Genomic DNA, 25,973 nt, shown 5'->3' on the forward strand with positions numbered 1-25,973 from the left:
TCATTTCTCGCCAACTGTTAATACCCTTTTGGATATGTTCTTTATGAATAATACTCCTAATATTTCGCTCTACAACTATATATATCTGCCTCTTGTTTCTTAAGACATGATTTGATTCATCTGTTCCTTATAACGCCTCACTGTGTCAAAGACTGGAAACGTTATACATTTAATAAAGTTAATGAAGAGTACATTAGTGATGTAAAATGAAGATATTATCCAAATATTATTCGTCGTTAGACACGAAAGGCGAAAGTGGAAGCTTATAAACGATATCGGAATTGGAAAAACCAAGGCAATTTCTAATTACCATGGTGCTATAAACGAACTGAAGGAAACTTGTTAATATTCCGACCTTAGATATAGACTCGACTTTTTACCAATACGCATGACGAAGTTTTACATAGTCAAGTCAAATAGATCAGTCAAGTCAAGTGCTGTTGGTCTTGATAACATAGTCCCAAAATTCATTAGAATACTAGCTCCGCACCTATCTTATTTTACTCATCTCTTTTAATTTGATTCTAATCTCCAGTGCATATCCGATTATTTGGAAAAGATCAAAGATAATCCCAGTCCCTAAATCAAATAGTGATTGTCGTCCGATTTCTATATTATGTTACCTTTCGAAAGTTTCGGAGAAGATTTTGCATAGACAAATGTCCGAATATCGTCATCAAGCAACTCTTTAAAGAGGCACCAAGTGCAAATACTAGAAATGAACGAAAAAAATTAAATGAAGAGAGAATTTTAACCTCTGAGCTACAGTGGAGTAGAGCTGGCAAACTATCGATATTCGCAACATTCGATATTTTTATTAATAAATATTGATAGTATCGTTAATTTCGTATCACCAGTATTTAAAATGAAAATAAGAAGTAAAAATCTGGAGATCGGTTAATATAGAAGCAATATCAATGCATAGACCGATTAAAGCCAAATTTAATAAAGTCAGTTGCAAATAATGGGAGAAATCATTGTACAGCCCAATCTGATGATAATTGCGCCTTCTTTATTCGGAGTTCACATGGCACATCTGATGCATGGTCATTGTAATAGTATTGGTGAAAACAAAGGAGGATGTGTCACATATGCACATAACCATCAGTCATGGCTGAAAAATCAAAATCATTTGATTTTTTCTAAGAATGACGTTTGTCGATTACCGTTTACAAACAAATGTGTAATAATTATTTGGCAGATATTAAAAAATACGTTCCGTGCCAAAGGTGTAGGTGCAGTTTACCTACCGAATGGCAATTTCGATTCTTTCGAACATGAAATATCCGGCCTTCTTGTTCGATACAAGAATATTGTGATAATGGGCGATTTTAACAGAAATCTAGTTGATCCCTCCATCGCTGCTACCATAAGGCAACAGGATGGGAGTGCCTGTTTCCCATAGCAGCTGCCCGACTCATTTTGATGTTTTCCACCAATCTACCTCGTTGATTGATTACTTTTTGCTGCCACAGCCACAATATTTGTGCCGTACCGGCCAAGTTATTTGCCCTTATATATCAAAGCATGACTTTGTATATATCTCTCTCAACATCTCCGTGGGGAGAAATGAATTTTATGACATATAATGAAATGATGAATTTTATGACATATAAAGGTTTTCTTCGAGATAGAAGCGATGATAACTGGAGAACATACTGCAAATTGAGGAACGGCGCTAAGAGAGTGAAAATAAGGATTAAGAAGAATGTGCATCGTGCTTTGTTTAATAATTGTAGTACTTTTAAGAGATTGTGGAAAGTCATTAGAGATAATGGACTTTTCAAGACCAGTTCCTCAGTTACTACTGGCAATGGTACTCAATGAGATGAACCGTTCATTTGTAGACAATTAATCTGATGTACAAGACGATGTGTCGGAATTTCTGAGTTTCGCTGCTAATGACGACTTTTTTTTTAGCAGCATTATTCCCGATGAATTGTTTGATGCTTTTATGTCAGTTAAATCTAATGTCGCTGGGTATGACGGGTTCCCGATGAAGTTTTTAAAGATAATTTTCCCATTTATTTTATAATAACATAACCATGACCTTCACATTTCCAAACAGCTGGAAGATTGCTAGGATTAACCTTATAAGGAAAAAGAGCAGCACTGGTTAGGTATCGGAATATAGACCTATAGCGTTACTGCCGGTGCTTTCGAAGGTAGTGGAACATGTTTTGAAGAAACAGCTTGTAACCTACATTGACCGCAGTTCGCTTTTACATGATTGCCAATGCGGATTCAGGAAGGATCCATGTTGCTTTTAGGTCTTACCGACCAAATTCGAAATCGCGTGGCAGGTCACAATATCTGTATTTTGCTCTCCTTGGATCTAGAGAAGGCCTTCGATCGGGTGGATTACTTCCTCCGGATTAAAAAAAGCTGTCCACAGTTTACGGTCTTGGTAAAAGCGCTTGTAAACTTTTATTTTCCTATTTAGTTGATAGAAAGCAATTTGTTCAGATAGGTAATATTGCTTCATCTACGCTGCCGGTTAAAAGCGAAGTTCCTCAGGGATCTGTACTCGGTACTCGGTTTATTTTTGAACGACTTATTTAAGTCCATAGAGAATTGGTATACCCAATATGGGGACGATGTTCAGTTAGTGTTTGTAGGTAACCGTCGCTCTTTGAACGTTTTTCAATCGAAGATTGATTTGGGCCTTGCCTTGCTTGTCTTCATGGATGTCTGTAAATCGTCCGTCTGTGATGGCGGCAAAGACAAAGGCTCTTTTCTTCGGAACAAATGATACTCCAGGCGTGAGGCTGGTATATAATGGGGACGAAATAAAATTTGTCCATAATATTTTAGCACTGATTTGGTATTACCTCGATATATTAAGGAATGACTGGTCCATGCTCTTATAATGCCACATCTCCTGTACTGCCTTGAGGTATATTCTGGCACCACTGCAAGTAACATGTTGAAGGTTAAACTTGCTTTAAATACAGTAGTACGCTACATTATTTTTTGCAGATTATTCGATCATATTTCCCCGTTTGTTAAAAGTTTTCTTGTTTGTTCCTGCAATGATTTTGATAAATGTAGAAATCTGATTATGTTCTACAAAATCTTTAAATGCCGTGATCCAATATTTCTGGTGAATATGTTCCCATTTTCTCACCCTACTCGATTTAATCAAATACTCATACCAAGAGTTCTACCCCATATGGATGGGATGATTTCTATAAGAGTAGCACTTACATAAACAATTATTCCAATGATACATATCGAAAAAAAACTGCTTCGACACTTTGATGAGATACAATAGGATGATTTCTCTTTGATTTTTATTCTGTCTTTTTTTTGTTTTCCTTTCGGGTTCTCTTTTTGGTTCTGTTTATCGTTTTCAAAAAAATTAAAAAAAAATAAATAAAATAATAATAATAATAAAATTAAATAACTCCTTGTTGAATATTAGAAATTTACACAATCGTTGTTGAAAATAAGTAGATTTTATAGAAATTTACACACTTATAATTTAGCTTAAGTTACCTATTTTTATATTTCACGTAAATAATTAAAGTAGTTTTATGTTTGAGTGTAGTCCTTATTGTAATTTTATTGAATAGGGTCTTAAGGGCTTTAAAATTACAAAATGAAATAAATAAAATAAGAAGTAAAGTATAAAAAATTAAACAAAATAAAAAAAGAACTCGATGTGCCGTTTTTGGCAAAAGCTGCAATCAACACATACACACGATGAGAAGGATCAAGATGTGCCGTCCAAAACAGATTTGGCAAACTATCGATGATCGCATAATTCGATGTTTTTGATATTTCTAAATAAAAATATCGATAGTATCGCTACTATCGTTAATTTCCTATCACCTATATTTCAAAGAAAAATGGAATTAATGCACAGACCGATTGAAACCAAATTTAATAGGTCAGTTTAAAGACATGAAAGAAATCATTGTGCTAAATTTTTGACTAATCGGACCAAAATTGCGCCCTCTATAGGCGCAATGTATCTTAAATGATACATTCAGTGTCAAATCGCAATTTTTTTTTCAATTTTACAAAAAAATTTACTTAAATAATATCGATAGGAAAAATATCAATTGATATTTATCGATATTTTGCCACCTCTAGTCTAAAAGGTAGAGCTGGCAAAGTATCGATGGCACTATCGATATTTAATTTTTTGACTGAATATCGATTGATATTTTTCCGATGGATACTATCGTAAAAGTTGAAGGATTTTAATTTTTATGATCAGTTTTGTTCAAAACAAAAAAAATCATGAGCCGCTATAAAAGGATTGAATTTTGTCAAATTTAATTCAATCTTTGGGACCAACAATTTAAATTCGTATACAAAACAGTATAATATTCATCAAAATTTTATTTGTAGGCGTAATTAAAGTAAAATTTGAGAGATTGAGGCAAAAGTAAAGCAAACATAATATGTTATGCCCATATATTCAAATAGGAAACATAGACGACATAACAATGCATCAGAGAAGGAGTAATTGTACGATCACAAAATATCCTATTGCAAAATCAAAAATTGTTTGAAAATGTGCTTGGGTTATGTAATTATAGAACTATATACTCTACAGAAGACCCACGGGCAACTTTACTATAATGTTTCTAAATTCAAATACAAACAAGTGATTATTAGTTTTTCATTGGCCAAAAAACCACATTATTGCTAAAAGATCGGTGTACTTCGAGTCAATCTCCGCATAAGGAAGCATAATAAATATTTTGGGGTATTTCAATGTATTGGAATGCATCCAATGTTACGGAACCATTCCATTTGATTATTATTATTATATTTTTTTTTTCTACGAACGTTTCACATATTTTCAGTGCACACACAACCACCCTACAAAACAATTTTTTAGAGTTCTACACAATTGTTGGTTCATCCAATCACAGTATGTTTCTCTATTTTTCATCACGTAATGCTCAGCGAACGATTTCCACGCCTATTGATGACCAACCATGTATCTAATTACAGGCATGTCAGGGATTGCGGGTGCTTACAATAACAGTTTCCTTTGACCGCTTAGTTGTATTTGATTTCTCATCTCTTGTTTTCACCTTAATTTTTTGTAATAATGCGTTTCTTTTTATTTTTGCAGAAAAATTCTGTAAGTTTATTCTTTAGATATCAATTTTTTTTTTATCCAGTGACGGGTGGCTCCATCACAAGGTTTTCCGCAGTCCATTTTTGAAAAAATTTTAAACATGTTATTAACGAAAAATAATACGATTCACTCTCTATCTGTTTAAATTCAATTTAGATTGAAAGTGTCATTTCCTAGTTTTAATGATCACTGCTATTATTTTGACTGCCTAAAATAACTCCAACACGTTCAACAAATGTATCAATATTATTACTTATTTAGTTTTGTACTGATGTACGCAAAGATAAATAAGGCAGCGAGATTGCAAGAAACTCGGCGTTATAGAATAAAATCAATAAGTATTTATATATTGCTGCGCTGCTTTTATTTTGATCGCAACTGTATAACCATGGTCAAAAATGGAGCAACTGATATTAACCATCAATTATTTGCTTTTGTTTTCCACACGTGAAAATGTACCATTATTGAGCAAAGCCTCATTTAATAAAAATATTTGTCTTAAACCCTGATTGCATTGCTTTTAAAGTTTATGGTACTTCAAGTAAAATGGTTGCTAAATTTTGTATGCACATAATGTATTAATCGAATTTTAGGATTATTTTCATCAATATGAAAAGTTTTGGTTTTGTTTTGCAACGACGCTGTAATATGGGAGCTATATGTATATATGAGAGATATATCTAAATCTGAACCAATTTCAATGAAAATCACCGGTAATGACGAAAGTCAAAAGAAAACCTTTCCTGGCGGATTTCGATAGAATCGGTTAACAAATGACGACATTATTGCAATATTAGTCTAAATCGGACGACAAATTGACATGGGCAGACAGACGGAGATAGCTCGAATCAGAAATTGATTCTGAGTCGATCGGTATACTTATCAATGGGTCTATCTCTCTTCCTTCTGGGTGTTACAAACAAAGACACTAAGTTATAATACCCTGTACCACAGCGGTATTATCATAGTCATTGAGCGTAAACTTGAATCGGACAGCAATCATTGATATGTAAGAAGTTTGCCCCAGTTCTTTAGTGGGATGTTCATGGGCAAATTTGCAATTTTTTGTATCGAAAATGTATGTCATTTAGCTTGTGTTCAATCAATTGCGGACTTTTCTTGCTTTTAAATTTTTAATTATTTTAACAAAACATTTTTTAAGTTTCTTATTCTTTTTGTTCCCCAATTCCTTTTTCTCCTCTCTTAGGTATAGTCTTAAGAATGAAACAAAAGAACCCGTCAGATTTCTAATCGTTATCCGTAGTTGTCATTTTTCGTTGAGAGGCATGATTAATCTATTATACAAATCTAGTCATTCCGTTCGTAACACCTTGCAATATTGATCAGTGAAATTCTTGATCGTCTCGGCATTCTGAGTCGATCTAGACATGTCCGTCCGTCCTTCCGTCTGACGACATCAAGATAGCGGTCGAACGCGTAAAGCTAGCCGCTTGATATTTTGCACAGATACTTCTTATTGATGTTGGTCGTTGGTGATTGCAAATACCTCCCATATAAACCGATCTCCGGATTAGACTTATTGAGCGCTTAGAAGCCGCAACTTTTTCCGATTTGGCTGAAATTTTGCAAGTAGTGTTCTGCTACGGCTTGCAACAACTGTGCCAAAGTCAGTATTCGGCTTGTTGTGCGCTCTAAATCCTAAAAAGTAACCCCGAAAAAGAAAATCTTAAGAAAGGAATTCCGTGCTACTTACAAAATCCTTAATTATTTTCCATTAAACGCCCCTAAGTTGGTTTATGTCTGGTATTGTGTCCCCATCTAAGTGCCGGTGTCTGTTAGCCGCAAAAGTTGGGCAATGACATAGGAAATACTCCAACGTCTTATCAATTTCCCTGCTTGCCCCACACATGCTATCACTTGCCTCGCCGATTTTGCTTAAGTGAGCACGTAGTCCTATGTGTACCGTTGTGATATCGAAAAATTACTGACCTCCTTCTTACTTCTTTTCAGTAATAGCCTCGTCTTTTCACGATCCGGGTCTCCACCTGGGATTGTCGTCGTCCTACTGACTGCCTCGATGTTCCACAGTGTTACATGAGCGTTCGTTGTCCACGTCCTTAACTCGGACTGCGTCGCCCAGAAAGGCTTCCGGTTAACTAAGTTAACAAAGACGGCAGTCCTCTGGTCTACACTGCCAAATTGTCATGTAAAAAGTAGACATAGTGGTTGTCGTAAAAGACAACACTACCCATAAAAACAGGGATTTTTTGATTTTTTTTTTTCTGCCTAATATAGTTGTTGTTGTTGTAGCGGAGTGTTGTGTTCCATCTTTCGTCTGCTTGATTCTGTCCAGATCCAGGAACTATGCGACTAAGATGGGGTGCGTCCAAAGGGAGAGGGATCTGTGGGAGTTAAGCAGGTGACATGTGGTCCCAAGTCACAATCCGAACAAACATGCTGCACGTTAACATCAATCCTTGCTCTGTAGGAGTTAAGGCGGCTGCATCTTCCGGATCGTAATTGAGCCAGAACAACTCTGACTTTCCGGCGGAGGTCAATTTCTTTTAGGTACATGGATGGATGGCGGTCGTTCTCCTAGGACCACATTCACCCGGTAGCTGTTCACCGCATCTGCTACTGTGTCTGCATGAATGTTGTCTAGGCCCGCTTGCTACGCTGCTTGTACTAGAGGTTCTCTCTTGTAGCGATGGACCTCACGCTCTAGATCATGTAGATCTACCTTAAGGTTTCGGAGCGGTGAATACCTATTTACAAGATGATGATTTGGATGGTCTCTGCGATAACAGCCCAGAAGGTATTGCTTAGACTGCATGTACTTATGTCTGCACACGGGTAGGATCATTGTGTACTGATGGAGGTGATCCACGTTAGAACTGAGGAGACAGCCCGTCGCATTTCGAAGGGCGGCATTCTGACAGATTTGTATATTTCACTGCGTGTCACAAAGCTGGACGGACCACACTGGCTCGGCATAACTTACAAAAGACCGGCCAATTGCTTTGTACGTTGTCCACAAGGTTTCTTTGTCAGCACCCCAAGTGCTGCCTGCAAGTGACTTGAGGACCTTGTTTCTATTTTTGACTTTATCTCAAATTGCTAGGGCATGTGAGGAGTAGTCAAATGTGACACCAAGTATTTTGGGACACTTGATGGTCGGAATTGCACTCCGTCAACCATCGCTTTCAGCTCCCTACGCACCTCATGCGTTTATGTAGAGAACAATGTGGCTGAAAATTTGGTGGCAGATCTTCAGATCTTCTTCTTCAAATTTCGTTGAGGTAGATGTGTAACCTATCGCAGATGTCATCAGTGGGTGGGGGGCCTGATGCCATGAACGCAAAATCTTCCGCATATGATACTTTCTCTATGCCGTATGGAGGGGGTGGAATGCAGGATAGGTAGAGGTTAAACAGTGCCGGATATATCACCCCGCCTTGGGGAACTCCCTGTTTCACTCTACGGTGTTTCGATTCGCGACCCAGCGTTTCAGACCTGGCTAGAGGGACATATTGGTTAATATAGTAAAACGTATTACTTTCTTTCGTTTTATGAATTCTTGCTGATTTTGTATTTACTAAGCGTGGTTGTTTATATTGTTTAGTCTGTAAGGATTAAAAGACTCCTTTTCTTTACCAGTGCGCGAGAAGGCATCATTCAGGTTTGGATTGCGTTTCACATCATTAACATTAAAATGTTCAAATATCCCTTTGAGAGAACTGGGCGGTCAAGGGTGGTTTTTCTATTCCAAAATACTTTCTCCAAAAATGTAAATGTCTGTTTGGAATAATAAAGGGTGATTTTTTGAGGTTAGGATTTTCATGCATTAGTATTTGACAGATCACGTGGGATTTCAGACATGGTGTCAAAGAGAAAGATGCTCAGTATGCTTTGACATTTCATCATGAATAGACTTACTAACGAGCAACGCTTGCAAATCATTAAATTTTATTACCAAAATCAGTGTTCGGTTCGAAATGTGTTCAAATTTTGACAAATTTTGTTCAGCGATGAGGCTCATTTCTGGTTGAATGGCTACGTAAATAAGCAAAATTGCCGCATTTGGAGTGAAGAGCAACCAGAAGCCGTTCAAGAACTGTCCATGCATCCCGAAAAATGCACTGTTTGGTGTGGTTTGTACGCTGGTGGAATCATTGGACCGTATTTTTTCAAAGATGCTGTTGGACGCAACGTTACGGTGAATGAACACATTTCGAACCGAACATTGATTTTGGTAATAAAATTCAATGATTTGCAAGCGTTGCTCGTTAGTAAGTCTATTCATGATGAAATGTCAAAGCATACTGAGCATCTTTCTCTTTGACACCATGTCTGAAATCCCACGTGATCTGTCAAATACTAATGCATGAAAATCCTAACCTCAAAAAAATCACCCTTTATGAGCCGTCTACCGAAATCATCGTATTAATTAAGTAACAAAGCAGTTTCAAGACTGCAAAAAAGAAATATGGATATTGTATTTTCAACTAAAAAAGAATTAAAACAATAACTGAAGTACTTTTGTTTTTGTTGACCTTTCAAATAAGTAAGTTTTTCTGGCGCACCCTATATCAACATTCCCTAAAGGAACTGGGTCAAACATCTCACATATCTATGAGTGCTGTCCGATTCAAGTTTAAGCTCAATGACAAGGGCCCTTTTTTTAATAGCTGAGTTCGAACGAACAAAGGGGATAAACCACAACTCAAATTTTTTGATGGTCTCGCCAGTATTCTATCCCAGGTGGTAAGCGTCGTACGCGGACATGCTAACTTCTGCGCTACTTCCATTGGTCTAACAATTGCTGTATACAAACTGGGCATTACAGTAGGTATTAACACCTAACGATTGTCAAAGGCCTCGTGCAGGTCCATAATAGGACATGAGTCGAGTTTTGAATTTCAGTTTCAGATATTTTGCGCTGAATCTTTTTAATTAAGTCAAGCTTCCCACCCTTGCCAAAAAGTTTGGATTTGAATTTCAGTTTCAGATATTTTGCGCTGAGTCGGTTTTTAAATTGAACCTTGTTTTATTAGTTTGTGTAAAAAAGTCATCATACTCGTATGGAGTACTTTTTTCTGAGCAAAACACACCCAATAAATTTGTCGAATCCAACGCACCTTAAATAGATACAGTTTTTAGAATTTCAATACTTCTTTGGTATTTTATTCAGGCATTGTTTATTTATGCACATACCGTAGCTTCTCTATACTTTTGATCGAACTTAAAATTTAATTTCGTTTATAGGAAAATGAGTGCGTGTAATTATTTGTATATATATATTTTTTTTTTTGTTTGACATAGTTTTATTTTCATTGGGGTTTTTTTGCTTTTCTTTTCTATTTCATTACTCATCGCCTTCGCACAGTAAAACGAAACTTCACACATACAAAATAAAATCGATTAAGTAATAGTGGCAGGAAATTATCTACATTAAACAAAATCAGCTGGTTTTGATGTTTCCAACAAGTTGGCTTCCCCTTAACAACAACAATAGGCCTAAATATTAGGTCTGTTCGCGTACTTTTCCAGTAAAAATTTGTAGGAGAGTAAGAGCCACTTTACTCTCTTTAAAAAATTTGCAAGCAAAAGTACGCAAACGACTTCCAGTGAAAAATTGTAGAACAGCTGATTTTTGTTTTGGTTGGTTTTTTATTTGCAAGGAAAACAATTGTTTTAAAATAAAAAAATGCTGCCGATACTTGTGAGGTATTTAACTTAGATAAACGTCAATTAATTGACCCGAGAGTGACAAGGCTAGAAGGGGAGCCATTCGTCGTATCCGTGATCTCCGTGCCGCTGGATTGCAATTTCAATTTACCGTACACTAAACTACGAATGTCATCCGTGGCGTCTAGTCGCGCAAGGCGCTGGTCCCAGACGGAATCTCTAAACTGATGCTGAAGAATCTCGATCTGCCTCGAATTGAGTACTGTCCCCAGCCTGTCTGAACACTATTATAGTACCCGATGTTTGGATGATGATTAGTGTAATCCCGCTACTGAAACCTGGAAAGGACATGAGCAAGGGGAAGTCGTGCAGACCGATCTCCCTTCTCTCATTAGTAGCCAAGGCGCAATTTCTATTCGAGCATCAGCATTCTTTTCGGAGGCTGCATAGGACTACAACTGCTTTACATGCCATCACCATACATAAAAGTAGAAACCACGTTCTCAGGTCCCTTGTCAGCAGCACTTGGTGTGCTGGCAAAGAAACCTTGGTCTAACCACGTACAAAGCAATTATCCGGTCGGTGGTAAGTAATGCTGCGGCAGTGTAGTATATTTAGCTATGTGACAGGCAGTGGAATAATATTCTGATTTGTCAGAATACCGCTCTTCGAACTGCGACGGTCTGGTGAACTGAATTTAATGCTACACCTAATGCTTTTGGATATTGTGGATAGACAAATTGCTGCGACCACGGATGTTAGGCAAAGGGAGCTTTCTTTTTGTCCATGTGGCGACTACGGACACTTTGTTATCATTGAAGATATCTGTATGCGTTCACAATTGGCGGACTAATTTGCACGAACTTTTTCCAAACCCACTGTGCGTCATGTTTTTAACTTTTTAACTCAAGGCTGCTGCCTTGAATCTTCATTAAAAGTAAATAAAAATTAAATAAATATAATAGTTATAAAAAATATTTATTCTTTTTTCATAAGTTCTGCCTTTTTTATCCATTTTGGCGTCATCTATTGTATTTTCATGTAACGGCTGCTTTCATAAAACAGTTGACCATTCCAAACATCTGTTCAAAAGTCCCAGTAGAAATTTGCAGGTTTTCTATTTTCTAACTGTCAAAATTTGCTCTCTCTCGCGCTCTCTTCTGCTGAAAAGTAAAGTACGTGAACGACTTCCAGTAAAAATTAGTGCAAATTTGCACAAATTTTTGAGTTCCCAAACACAGCTAGTAGCAAACAGCAATCAAGCGTAATTAAATTTTTTTGTTTTCTTTTTTGTTGCATTAGCTATTCGGTGGTCTTACGACAAATATTTGTATACGTTTTTGACATTTGAATATATGTTTATACACTGCCCTTCACCACAGGATGGTGAATTATAGGAAATATTCGTCTAATACCCCAAAGAGTGTATATATTCTTGATCGTGATAAAATTTTAAGTCGATCTAGCCATGTCTATCAGACTGACAAAAGTACACAGACTTTCGAAGGTTTAAAGTAGCCTAATATTATGAATAAATACTTTTTATTAATGTAAGCAGGTTGAGATTGTAAATGGGCCCAATAAGTTCACGCTGAGATATAGTTACCATATAAATCGATATCCCGATTTGACTGTTTGAGAATTCTATTATAAACTCCAACATCTGAGCCCAGTATGACCAGAATCGGTCCATAACAGTATATAGTTTCCATATAAACCGATCTCCTTATTTGACTTCATGAGTCTCTAAAAGGGTTAATTCTTATCGGATTTGGCTGATAATTTCCACAATGACCTTTCTAATGGCTTCCAAGATGATCCCAATCGTTACTTATAGTTCCTATACCGACTGATCTCTCGATTTGAAAGCTTCAGCTCAAACATAAAGTAATTTGTCTTCCAATTATATAAAAATCCGTGGGTATTTCTATTTATGACTTCCCATTGTCTATCCTTAATTTTTGCCTATAAAAGAAAATCTTGCAAAGAACTTGACAAACGCCGAAGGGATCGGTCCTAGGACCTCTTCTTTTTATACTCTACATTAAAGATTTTTCTGAATTCCTTGGACCTAACTTGTGTGAAACCTTTCTTTTTTCAGACGATATATATCTTCTTTTTTATGTGGATCGTGGTTTTAGCAATATTTTGGAGATGAATATTAATGCTTCTATGGTATTTTGCGTCGGTTGTATTCGTGGGTGAAAGTCAGACTTGCTCACGCTCTTTTAATGCCTTTTATATGACTTGGAGATAACGACAGGAACGTTTGACTATAATCTACGAAATATTTTAATCTTTTACAATGTTATAAAAAGTGGACACCGGTAACACTGCGTGGATACTTCAATTTTTCTTGCTCGAGTAGTAGTACTCAGATAAACTTGCCCTGTATATTTAGGTCTGTTTTCGAAAGATCATTCTGTATTCGTGTGACCAGGTGTTGGAATGTATTGCCCGCCGAGTTAAGAATATTTTCACACTCGAATAATGTTTTTCGCTTAAAACTTAGTAACTTCTATTCTACAGATCAAACTTAGAGTTGTTGCTTGAATCTTTTTGTATTGCTAACATGGGACTTGTTAAAAAATCCAACAGTTTAAATTTTTGCATGATCTTTTTATGGCTGGGGAGCCAATTAAAATGAATTAGGCTAAGAATCTTACATCTTTTTGTAACTGTGAAGTATTTAATTTTTTAAATGGTTATTTAGGAGTATAATCGTTGTACTACGTTTTTTTACTATATATATATTTATATATATATTTACAATTGTAGCTTAATTGAACACTGTGCGTCATTGTCGTTTGTGTCTCTTTATGTATCTTTTTATTTTGAGTGTGGCTATACAACTATGGCATGTATACGAGTATGATTTTATTTCACGGTTTCTCGTCGTTTATGTAATATCCAAACTGTCCACACTAATATTTTTCTTTAAACATAACTTGTTGAGTGAGTGAGAAAAGAAAAAACGAGGGAGAGTGCTTGTTTACTTGTACTACTGGCATCTAGACGACTTTCATTGTCGCGTTAGGGCATCAATTAAACGAATGCACCGTTTTAAATACTTTTTTACCTATATTGGTATTATTTTGAGGAAATAATTGTAATTAGCTATAACTTCTTTTAAATTTTCCTTTAAATAACAAAGATCATTTTATTTCATTTGTTTCGCTTCAGGTGGTTTTAGATTGGCTACGTTACGTGTTAGTAATATCCGTTGCTTATATTTATTCAAATTTTCAATGACCTAGAAATTGTGCTATAGAAACAGTGTTGCCAATACTTGCTTGCAAGACTAATGCTAATCGTCAAAAGCAAAATTACGAAACAATCCTATGGCAGCCGGTTGTACGTATCGTATTGACCCAATGGAGTCCTTCATCAGCAAGGGCTGCCGGAGTTTTCTATGGTTTTGTTTAAATTTTGTTTTTGTTTAAAACATTGTCCAGCTCATTTGAGAATATGGCATTGCCCATTTGGATGAGTTACATTTTTTATTAGCTTAAAACCTCTAAGTCCTGCGCAAAAATGCAGCACTACTCTGATGAGCGATACATACTTGAGTTGGTTCTTTTAAAGAAATTTAATATTGCATTTAACTTATTATTTGTTAATTGACAAATCCATTGTTAGACACTAATTTTAATATGACATGGTTGGTTCAATTATTACTTTCTTAAACGTTTTGGAGTTGGCTTAATTTTTTTAACTGTCTTTTTATTTATATGTATGTAGGTAGTTAAAATTTTTTACATGACAATGAAATCAGAATCAAAAGTGGGTGGCTATTAGTCAATCTACGATCGAAAACAATTACATTTGTTCGAAACCACTGTGTGTCAATCGTTTGTTATAAGTAATGTTTTTTTTTTGTTGTTGTTGTAGATATTGTTAGTGTGTGAGAAACACAAATCATGGGAATAGCAAATGTTTATTATGATTTTGCATCTATAGTACCACACACTTACACAAACAAGCAAACATCAGCCTACTCCTACTTTAAATGAGATGAAAAACAGAGAAATAGTAGAAGAGTATTTTATGAAGGCTCTATAGTGCAATGAATCAGCCGTTATAAAATAGATAAAACCTTATCATTTTTTTATAATATATTTTTACCGGGTGGTAATACATCACAATCATATAAGAACTCAGAATAGGCTCTATGGTGAAAGGGAGCAACATAACCATGACTTATGTTAAATATAAGAAATTCTATCATAAACTTCTGATACGCGTGCTGACTGTTTGAACGAATTCTCTATCAAATACACGGTTGGGTCAATCCAATCGATAACAAATTTGTGTGAGTTCTAGTTCTTAAACGAGCCGGAAAAGCACTACCGTTCTAGCGGTCAAGGTACACGATAAAGTTACATATCCTACGAATCAACATTTTATTGAAGCTAATCGTGAAGTTCCATGGACGACCTCATGAACCTGCACATTTGTCATAAGGTAGTGTGGGCAATTCCATGAGTCAGCGTCAAAGATTACAAAATCTTTCATGCATTGGCTTCCTTCTTGAAAATAGAAAGGGGCTTTTAAAAGCGCAACGTTGGAGTATATAAAGGTTAGTTAATTTTTAACGGCCGATGATAAATGTGAACCACACCTTGACGTCAAGTTTTTTTTCTGCATTTAATATTACAATTTTTTTTTATAATTTAACCCTTCACATGAATATCTTGTGTAAATATAGGATAGACTCTTTTTACAAAGACTAGTAACATGCGGAGGCAACCGTAGAGAAGAGGTCAGCTTGTCCGCCTTTGCCCCTGAACGCCTTGGTTCGAATCTTAGCGAGAACATCAGGAAAACATTTTCTGTGGTGGTTTTCACCTCCTAATGCTGGCGACATTTGTGAGGTACTATGTTATGCATAGAAACCATATAAAAACTTCTCCCCAAAGTGGTGCGCGCTGTGGCACCCCGTTCGGAATCGGCTTTAAAAATGAGGTCTCTTATCACTTAGCTTAAGCTTGAATCGGACAGCACTCATTGATATGTGAGAAGTTTGCCACTATTCCTCAATGGAATGTTCATTGGCAAATGCTGACAAGAGCACTATTCTTACACAAGCTTTAAATATCCTTGATTTAGTAGACGAAATCTAGCAAAATGTTTGCAAACATTCAGCGAACGCGTTTTTCTGATTTGAAACGAACGTAAATAAATAATAAATCACCCTTAGATCATTTTTAATGCGATCGTCTTGCAATTTCCTAAGGTTTTGATATGAAACAGAAAAACACAATGGACTCTTAAACAGGATAAAGGTACTACTTATTATTAACTTTCATGTTTATACTCATTTAATTAAGGATGTTCTATTCAATCACCCATAATTTTTGACTTGAATATATGAGTATACACTGGTACCAGTAGTCGGCAGTTTAAGTATTTTGACTTTCAATCCATCCTCTTTCCTGGTACAAATGTTCAATTTCATTGAAATTCGGAAAGAAGTGCCAACTACTGGTGAAAATCCCATGGCAGCCGCTTGTACGTACCGGATTGACCCGATGGATCGGCAAGGGTTGCGCCACCTCAGTGTACAACAACAACAAGCTCTGAACGGGATAACTATTAGCTTCACACAGGCTGGAGCTTTGAGCTTCAATCTGTGTGGTGTTCTTCGATATCACGAGAAGCTTAGCTGGGAGCTACAGGGCGCGTCCACAGGTTGCAGATAGTGGAATGCTCCATACGGAGTAGCTGCAACTGCAGTCGCACACAATTAGCGCTATCGAGTGGATAGTCTCAGTGAGTGGCCGGGGGGCACCGGCTTTTGTACAAATACTGAGTTCTTATGATGCTCGATATGACAAGGCGGGTTATTGGCGCCTTTAAATAACCAATGCCACACTGTTCCCGCGGCGATCGATCTTTTGAACCGGAACGAGCACGAGGATCGCCACCTCCACATGAAAATGCCGGTACAACAACAACTGGAAAATCCAATTTTTAATGGTCCCTAAAGACAGCATCGAATAAAAAATTCAAAAAATATTTATTAAATAATTATTATGACTAAAATGTTCTTTTGTTCATTAAAAATTATATGCGATAGAAAATTTAAAATTTGTCGACGCTTTCTCAACTTATAAAGCCGGTATTTTTCTTTAGGTACAGGCATTATCACGACTTTTGATGGACACCTTCTTACAAAAAGCGAAATTCTGAATCTTAGCTCAAATATTTTTGAGTAGCACAGGGGCTAGTAAGATTTTTGATAACACTCCATCGGGTCAATCCGGTACGTACAACCGGTTGCCATGTTTGTTGAATTGACGGCGCCGCCGTTTAGTAATTTGTCTATAACGGCGTCAATAGTTTGTTTACCTGGCACGAGTTTCGTTCATCATTTTCATGGGTATTTACCCATTTATATCCAAAAGCTGGGTATTTATAATTTTGCAGATATCTTGGGTATAATAACATTTTGCAAACAATTTTTGATGGTTCCGTATTCTTGGTATATAAACCTGATCTTCTGGTCTCATAAAATCGGATTTTAGTTGTATGTAGCCGCTATATCGCCAGACTTAATCTTGAGGCAATAAATTGTCATTTTTCGTCCGATTTCGATGAAATTTGGCACAGTGAGTTCTGGTAAACCCCTTCCCATTTCTGTGAAGCTGTTCAGATCAGGCTATATTTGGATATAGCTGCCCTATAGACGACCGACCGATCTTCCGAATTAGGGTATTGAGGCCATAAAAGATCCATTTATTATCCAAATTCAATGAATTTGGTATATAGCTGCCATTTATACCGATCTCCCGATATAGTGTAATGAGCCAATGCAAGGAACATTTTTCATCCTATATCGATGAAATTTGGCACACCGAGTTTTGGTACCTCTCTAAACCGTTTTGTTCAATATCGTCCATATTTGGATACAACTGCAATATAGACCGATTTCCCGATATAGAGTATTGAGCCCATAAAAGGAACATTTTTAAGTCTGGAGATCGGTCTATATAGCGGCTATATATAACTAAAATCCGATTTATGAAATCGGAAGATCAGGTCAAAGAATACGAAATCATCAAAAAAATTTTGCAACCTTTTTTTTATACCCAAGATATCTGAAAAATTATAAATACCAAAAAAAAGATTTTTATTAGGTATTTACCCAATAAATATCCAAGCGTTGGGTATTTACCATCTCTAGTAATGGAAAATGTTTTTGAAAAATATTCATTACGCAAATAATTATTTTCGGGCTTTTGATTTTTGATAAACGTCAAAATTTGTCAGTGTTAGAAAAAGTTTTCGATTGGAAAGTGAGATAATTTTTTTCTCACTAGTATAAAAAACAATCCCCTAAGTCATTTTTACATCTCACCATAGGAGTTTGCTATCATTCGACACATGCTCAAAGTTTTACATATTCTAAGTTATTTGAGTTTAAAAAACGAAAGTGCCGACAACTGGTGAATGCCAAACTTAGGAGCACTTACCCTAAGTACATTACCACCACTTTCTATTGTATAAAAATTTTCAGAAAATAATTAAGATTAGTGTATTAATTGATGATGTTTAATTAAATTGAGTGGCAGTGGTATATCTCTCTTGTGTATTACAAATTTTTAAGAAAACTTAGAAGAAATAAGAAATAATGTGACGAAGTCGTTTATTCGCCATATTAAAAAATTCCTAGCACGTAACCAAATGCAATGCAACGTGATGAATGTATTTCTATAACCTGTCTTGTGCTCTACTGATACGGTTGCTTCACACCTTTACGTGGTGTTGTCTCGACTATGACCAATAGAGGGAGAGAGCAAAAACTCGAGAGAAAAATGGCATATGTACAAGCATGTATGCGTGCCACACAGCGACAGACAGACGGGCAAAAACGAATGCGACAACAAAGTAAATTGCCATTGTATTCTCCGATTTTTGAACAGAAATCAATTCAATGTGTGTAGCAACCAACGTGCCCCCCTTAATATATAAGTAGAAAAATTTATTTTATACTCATATGTCTATGAATGAACATGTATTCGTTGGTGCAATGTGTTTTTGGTGTTGGAGGTTAATACTGCTCTTGTTGAGGTTTGTTATCATATACATACGTAAAAGCATATGCGAATATTAAAATTGACTATTTCAAAAAACTTCTCAGTGAGAACTTCAAGATATGTAATATTGCAGAGAGTGAGTATCGAAGGTGAGGGCCTTCGGGAAAATTCTTGAGAAACCTAACAAAAAATTGTGATAAAATACAAATTTATTTCAATTGTGTTGATTTTTGTATTATCAAATGGAACATTATTTCTTTATTATTAAAAATATTTTTCAGTTTTCCAACTGCAATGTCAATTTTTCTGATTAAAGAATCGCCAACCTTTGTTATTAAGGTGCAACATGTTTTTACTTTTACTTTATTTTATGTTGGCGACATTGTTTTACCATTAGAACGAACAGCTGATATCTGTCAAATTCACAAAAGAAGAAGAGCAATACTTGATAAATTAATAGCGAGTGGTTGGTTGGTTTATTTCTGTCAGTCGGCCACTTAAAAACGAACAAGAACATTAAAAAGCGTCAAATAATTTATTATAAAAAGTAATTGATTGATTTAGACAAATATTTATTTAATTATTTTTAATAAATAACAATGATGATGAAAGTGGCAGTCACTTGTATAGTGTTTTCATGAACTTGTTTTTTTGTCTACACGTAATAAAAGCCAAAACATCCTGGTTGAAAAAAAAATCGCATTAAACAACCCAACCAAACAACTTTTGTGCTCTGATGGGGTTCCGTGTATTTTTTCTGCTTTCAATTTACCTTAGACGTTGACGAAAATAAGTAAAGCAAAACTACAAAAACGTCATTGTACATGAGAGACATGATGTGCATTTGTGTGTGAGCGTTTTCTTGAAAATTTAGCGAGAGACTTCACAACGAACGAGTGGCAACAAAAAATATGGAAAGAAGAGGAGATAGATACTCAACAGTTCACTTAGTGGTGGTAGTGGTCACAGAGTGGTTTCTGCTGTTTAAGGCGATAATGGTGTGTGGACTAAATTTTATACGAAAAATTTAATATCTAATACATATTTTGTATAAATTTAATATATAGTAATTTGGCTAAAAAAAGTTACATAAATTGAAGGAAAAATATAAAATCAACATGTAATTACGTAGATGCTTGAAAAATACACAAAAATGTGATATGGAAAAGAAAAAATGTCAAAAGTGAAATAGAAAATAACGTTGACAGTGCGGATCATTAAAAACGACGAATTATGGCATTCGTGTATGTGCGTATATATATTTTCTTTCCGACAATATTGGCGAGCAACGGTGAATGTAACGAGTTGATTTAATATTGATCGTTTTTAAAAACAGCTGAGTTTGATATTCGTTGTTGCTTCCGAGACAAAAATTTTGCTGTTTGGTTATATATATGTACGTATTGGTGATTTATGAATGTGTTACGAGAATAAGTAAGTAAAACAGATACTATTGAGAAGTGCAAGGCATGAGAGAACGACAAAAAGAAAACAGCAAATGCAAGTTCCGTAAAAACATTCCTACGACTTATCTTTACATACTTATGCGTAGTACAATCAATATAAACGTGGTATAGTAGAAAAGCGACGATTAAATGACACAAGTGTTGGCTGGGAGACAAACAAACAAATCAAAAGAGAAAAAAAAAACACAAAAATACAAAAAGAAAAACACATCAACGAGTCGTCAAACTTTATTAACAAACCATTTTTATTTTTAACACGAATATAGTAATTTATTTTGGTCGCCATATACACACGTCAGAGATATAGCAGCAGCAATATAGCAGAGGAAACACACAAACAACAAAGTTTTGACGTTTTATCGGCCTTTTATACCTTAGAAGCAACAATAACACAACAACAACTGCAGCACATTTACAGCAAAAAAATATCGTCACATTTGTTCAAAATAAACCTATGAATAGAGTAAATCTACATACAAAACACGTCCAATAATTGAAATAAAGCCATACCATAAACCAGCAACAACCACAACATCGTCATTCTTTCTCATCTCAAGAGTATTTAAAATCTAAAAGGCAAAAGAAGAGATCAACAATTCATAAAAAAAGAAACAAAACAAGTAAACAACGACGAGAGTACGCATCAACATCGCATCTATCTGCTAAATACCAGAAATTGCAACTGATATTACTTGGAGAGAAAGAAAAGTAAGCCCAATGTCTATATATTTATTTTAAATAGTACGAAAATGTTTGCTCGATTTAAAAAAAAAACACACAAAACAATAACATTTGAAAGTTGAAAAACAAATATCAGCAACCAAATGTGAACGAATTGTAGTCAATTGCATTCTACCACAGTGTTAATTAATTATTTATCTCTCTTCTCGCATCATAGAGAATTTTGCTAATGTTGCCAAGGCCCAAATATAGAATATAGAATTTAGCATGAAATTTTCTCAACAGATCCAAAGAAGAAATTGAATCATCATAATACTAATAAAAATAATTTGTCTGTGATGATCATACAAAAATAATCAATGACCAACGACTTATTGTTGTTAATTTACTGCACCGTACTATAACATTACGCTAATAATGCGCATTTGGTATTTTTTTTATTGGTGTCATGATAATTATGTAGTGAATTCTACCCAGTATTAATTTGGAGGACATTATAAGCCTATTTCCAGACATGATCATTATCTCCATATTGTGACTTAAACTACTTAACGTTTCTTTTACTTTCAAAGAACGTTACAATAATTGCCTTCCTAAGCAGGTGTTCTATCACTTTCCACAATCAATCCGCTGATACCAATCATCATTAATTCCCCAATCGCATGGCAGCCCGTTGTACGTACCGGTTTGACCCGATGGAATCCTCCATCGGCAAGGGCTGCCGTCTCGGTGCACAACACACTGCTACAACAACAACAACAACAACATTAATTCCCAATTCCATGGCAGCCGGTTGTACGTACCAGATTGACCCGATGGAGTTCTTCATCGGCAAGGGGCTGCCGCCTTAGTGTATAACACACTGCTACAACAATAACTTCATTAATTCCAGTACTTATCGATGGGTTTTTGAATTGTCGCTGTATGTACTAAAGATTTGCCATAAACTAATTCGCTTTTGATAAGTTTACTTTTGATAAAAAACAGATTTGACTATTGACCTAAATGAGGCAAGGAAACTCAATATGAATCTTTAGATATTTAGAGCTAGTATATCTTCAATAAGAGTATCGCTGAATAAATTTGACAGCAAATTTGAGTATGCACTATATTCACTCAATGAAAATAAAGAGTGGCTGAGCACGGAAATTGACATTAACAAAATAAAATGGATTTTATTGCCCAACACCACCCCAGCACTGAACTCGTTTGTATGTTTTTTTGATCACTTCAAGCAAGTGATACAGCTCACGTAGTCATGAACGCGTCGTTCCACAATGCTTCCATCAATTTTTCGTTCACTGTGTATGGAGGTGATGTAAAGAGTGGTGAAGGGTATTTTGTTTTGTTGTTTATTAGATTTTACAACAACAAGGCAAACATATGTTGTCGAGTCAGAAAAACAAACAACGACATCAACTACAAAAAGCTAAATCGATATAATTCTTCATATACTCGTACATATGTTGTTAGGTAGGTATATTTAGTTTCTTGTGAGAATGTAACGAACATCGCTCTTTGAACAAAGAAACGAGAAACCTCTTGAAAAATAAACACTACTCGCTACGTTTATTGTGTAGATACGTAGAAGAAAAAAACACACATTGATAAGCAAATACAACTTTGCACTTCCATCTAGGTAAAAGAAATATGTATTTTCTGAGTCGTTGATACATGCAACTTTAAAATGACAAAATCATGGTAACCGCAAAGTTATTGCAATGATTTACAATACATTAAAAGTGTACTAAACGCTTGACAAGTAATCGATTTTTGCACTAAGAAGATTTTTTAGTTTAAACAGACCATTATCAGATGATAAAAATAAAGTAGTATTGTACATATGTATGTACATATATAAAAACACAGACCGATTCAATAAAATAACAAAAATACAGCTATGTGGGCATTATTATCTAGCAAGTGTCAATACTAATCGGAGATACACTAATACTTGCAAACATGTCATCTACACGTGCATATAAAGCTCGCAGCACCACCTTTCTTATAATGTCTGCCTGTTTGACTGCTTTTGGGGTTTTTGTGAGAGAATGTTTGTTTTACTTTATGTCTCTTTGTGAAAATGCAGAGAGCATTTTTAGCACTTAACTGCTTACAACGTTTTTAATGAGGGAGATACAAATTATAAAATTGTAGTCTGCAATAGCAATTTCTCCCGCGGACTACTATACCCTTACTTGCTTTTGCAATACAATACAGATAATTTACAATAATTAAAAGTCACACTTTCGTTGAAAAAGATATTAAGATCATTAGACTAGCCAACAATGAAATATCTAAAATTTCATATCTGCAGGTACCTATATTGGGCGAATTTTCGAAATGCTTATCTCGCTCACAAACACAAAGAAAGCTACATATATATTTCTTCCATACATATGACTGTGTCAATAAATGGAAGTCAACATTTTTTTGTGACCATAAAAAAAATTTACCTACATATATAGGAAAAAGAGAGAAGAGTGAAACAATCAACCAACCAATCACACAGTAATACTCTAACGAATGAAGCAAAAAAAAAGACCAGCCAAATGATCATCAATGCCTACCTTAACCCATTTCATTTATTGAAATTATTTAATTCTTATTACTGTTTTTTTCGGTTTAAGACGAGAGAATTAATTATTCAAGCGAAAAAAACGAGCAAACTAACTTTGCATACCTATTTTAGATGTCTGTACGTCTATTGTTCGAACATTCATTGTTGCCAGCTAAATAAATAACAGCCATAATTTTTGTCTTCGATTTTAGTTCCATAAGCAACGTTACCATACTAAGGAACATGAAATTAAATAAACGATTTTCTTAACAAGAATGGCATGATTGCATACAAACATGCATACATAAATATGTATGTAAACATGGGTTAGGTAGGGTTGTTATGGCAGGTTATGACAATTAAAAAAAAAAAAACAGTACCTTGTAGTGACCTAAATTTACCTAAAAACATTGAAATAGCTGTCCTATTTATCGATCCACTGACTCATTTTCTTGAGACCTGCGAGTCTCCAATTGGTGCCTATGTGAGGTACGGGGGAGGGACGCATGGTATTGCAGTCTCCATTGTTATACGATTTGCTTTAAATTTGGCATTTGAGGTACGAGAGAGGGAGTCACAGGGTATCGCAGAACAAGCCGCGGTGCACATTCTATCACCACTACTGAGGATGGCTATTATAGAAAGCGCTAATTACAATAAGTCGATTACAATTATCTACTATCGCATGATATCGATAACTATCTAACTTTGCACTGACGTTTTAAGGCTCTATCACACTACATGTTCCTGTCTTATGACATGTATCATTGGTATTTCATAATGTGTGTCAAAATTGCCAATTTACATACGATTCATCATTTTTGCTATCACACTAGTATGTTATTTTTGTATAACAGCCCAAATTGTTAAAGCTGTGAAAACAATTTAATTTGGGGTTGCTTTCATTCAACTTACAAAAAAAAAACAGCAGATTTCTTTATGTTTTTATCAGAAGGAAAAGAGCACCACTCTAATCGAAAAACTAATAGTACTGTTTTGAAAAGTGATTTTCATGTGTTAGTTTCATTCGTGTCAAACTATGTGTGGAACTCTAATAATATTGACATGTCATAAGACGAGAACATATAGTGTGATGGCATCTTTATCCGTAACATCTGACTTACAAATGGTAATGGTATAAAATGGGCTGGGCCAGGCCGAGGCGTCTAAACCTGAGAATGCAGCTTGTTATTAGGAAGAGGAAGGATGCCAATACTGATTCTGGTATAGACACCAGCAGTATTGGGGACAGCAATGAAGGATTTAAAAACATAACGTGTCCAAGGCATACATATGTAGTCTAGTCATTATATTATGGGATTTAAGCACCACATTGAATAGGGCGCTAAATACGATTTTGAACATCCGTAAGAACTCGAGGCCAAAATGTTTAAAACCATGGGGGAGTGGATTAGAGATTTGAAGGTAAAACTGCAGAGGTTTTGGACCCAATACTTGAGACGAGAATCGAGATGGAGTGTGAAACGTGAACAGGTATGCAGGAATGCTCCGCCATTGCGAGAAAAAAAAAACAGAAAAATGAGTAAACTACTTTCCGTACCTGGCAGGCTGGAACTTACTCACCGGTGAGAGTTTCTCTCTGGTCTCTGTCTAGAGCACTGGTTTCTGTGCTTGTAGACTGCCATTTTAACCTTACCTCCTGCAGTAAAAAAAAGAGATTAATAAAGTGACTTATAATTTTGTTAAAAAATAATAATTGTTTAATATAGGATATGCAGTCGAACTTCTCTATAACGAAGCAATTGGGGTCCGGTGAAATACAACGTTATAGAGAAACTGGCCAAAATTAGGTTTAATTTGACTAAATGCAAAAATAAACAAACACAGTGGGATAGAAATGAAAAATGGTATAAATATCTGCCGTTTGAAATTTTGAGTCATTTGAAGGCCCTAGGTGGCGGGGCACATGTTGTCAAGCCCCTTAATTAAATCTTCATTTGGGGTCCGATTTCCAAAAACATTGAATTTTTTGAAAATTGTGAATGTAAAAAACAAAAAATAAAACTACAAAATCGTAATTTTTTTTAGTAAATTGGCTGTGAAGAAGGCTACAAATATTGTTTGGTGCAAACAATTTTTTAGGAAGCCTGTCTCAGTAAAAACAGCAAAAACAACTAAAAGTCAAAAATTCCCGAGACCAAAGAGATATTGTAGAACTCAAGAGGACTTTTCTGTAGGGATTTTTGAACTCTTCCAGCAAAAATGTTGGAAATCAGAACACAAACTAAGATTTGGAAATGCCGAGGTGACCAATTTTAGTAGTCTACGGAGAGACGGCCGAACGAATTACGGACTTGAAATTTTGTGTTCCAGCTGATATTCCTTCTTTTTTAGAGCCTTCATCAACTTTGGATATAATATGGTACTTTTCTTCAATCGATAAACTTTAACGATTTGCCATTTTTTGTCTGTTTTCCGATCACCAACCAACTTATTTTAAACTGAAAATTTTCCTT

General features: G+C 35.4%; 2 protein-coding genes across 6 annotated transcripts in view; both read left to right on the forward strand.

Moving 5' to 3' along the window:
* LOC106089968 (chromodomain-helicase-DNA-binding protein Mi-2 homolog) overlaps positions 1-25,973 on the forward strand; it is a 109,291-nt gene that overhangs the window by 20,296 nt on the left and 63,022 nt on the right. The gene's annotated exons all lie outside the window — the stretch shown is intronic.
* The window catches only part of LOC106090200 (RNA polymerase II elongation factor Ell), a 51,693-nt gene that overhangs the window by 15,907 nt on the left and 9,813 nt on the right, over positions 1-25,973 (forward strand). The window contains exons 1-2 of one of the 2 annotated variants that reach the window (XM_013256316.2): positions 19,598-20,185; positions 20,522-20,963. The gene's annotated coding sequence lies outside the window, so the exon portion shown is untranslated. Of the gene's footprint in view, positions 1-19,597; positions 20,186-20,521; positions 20,964-25,973 lie in introns of those variants that run through there. The other variant, XM_013256315.2, reaches the window with a different exon arrangement.

This window comes from Stomoxys calcitrans, chromosome 1 (genome assembly GCF_963082655.1).
Source record: "Stomoxys calcitrans chromosome 1, idStoCalc2.1, whole genome shotgun sequence".
Taxonomy (NCBI): domain Eukaryota; kingdom Metazoa; phylum Arthropoda; class Insecta; order Diptera; family Muscidae; genus Stomoxys; species Stomoxys calcitrans.